This window comes from Anneissia japonica, unplaced genomic scaffold (genome assembly GCF_011630105.1).
Source record: "Anneissia japonica isolate Jap-2015-1 unplaced genomic scaffold, ASM1163010v1 scaffold127721_len849_cov100, whole genome shotgun sequence".
Taxonomy (NCBI): domain Eukaryota; kingdom Metazoa; phylum Echinodermata; class Crinoidea; order Comatulida; family Comatulidae; genus Anneissia; species Anneissia japonica.
In genome coordinates, this window is record NW_022714268.1 from 1 (window position 1) to 849 (window position 849).

General features: G+C 37.3%; 2 non-coding genes across 2 annotated transcripts; both read right to left on the minus strand.

Moving 5' to 3' along the window:
* Positions 1-72: 72 nt before the first annotated feature.
* On the minus strand, positions 73-154 carry Trnal-aag. The gene has a single exon. It is a non-coding gene; the product is annotated as a tRNA-Leu (tRNA).
* Positions 155-465: 311 nt separating this feature from the next.
* Trnay-gua lies at positions 466-553 on the minus strand. The gene is given in 2 exon segments: positions 466-501; positions 517-553. It is a non-coding gene; the product is annotated as a tRNA-Tyr (tRNA).
* Positions 554-849: the final 296 nt, after the last annotated feature.

Consider the following 849-nt stretch of genomic DNA (forward strand, 5'->3'; position numbering starts at 1 on the left):
TATTTTACAATCATATAGATCATAAATGCAAAGCATAGGGATATTAGGAAAAAATATTTATTCAACAATTATTGGCAGCGGTGGGATTCGAACCCACGCCATCGAAATGACTGGTGCCTTAAACCAGCGCTTTAGACCGCTCGGCCACGCTACCTGTATAGACCGTTAAACAACCGTAAAATACCAATTAGCGTCGAAAGGTTTAATAGTAGCAACCCATATGAGTATTAGTATGACCCTAATAATAAGCATCAACAAACGTCAACAACAGTCTGTTGACGCTTGTTGACGGTGTTGATGGTTGCTGACAGTTGTTGACGGTTTTGATGTTTGCTGAGTGTTGTTGGTTGCTAAATAGTGTGACTAAAAAAACCAATATATTTTAACTGGGAATTATTTACATAATGGCTTTAAAAAAATTAAAAATTCAAATGAGAATGAGCTTGGTGCTCCAAAAAAAAAAGATCTCTCGAGCCGGATTTGAACCAGCGACCTAAGGATTTCAATGAAAGAACTCTACAGTCCTCCGCTCTACCAACTGAGCTATCGAGGGAAGTATACAGGCGTACTAGTTTAAGGAATAATGTTACTTACCAAATGAAAAGTGTAAGTGTAATTCATTATCACTCATCAGCAGGTTTTGCAAGGTTTGTTAGAATTAAGGTTAACGTTAAAGGTGTTCACGGTTAAAGCTTTATTTTCCAAATAAAAATAAAGGGAAAAAAACTTCTTCGAGCCGGATTTGATCCATCAACCTAAGGATTTCAACAAAAGAACTCTACAGTCCTCGGCTCTACAAACTGAGCTATCGAGGGATACATGCAAGCCCACTAGTTTAATCAATAATGT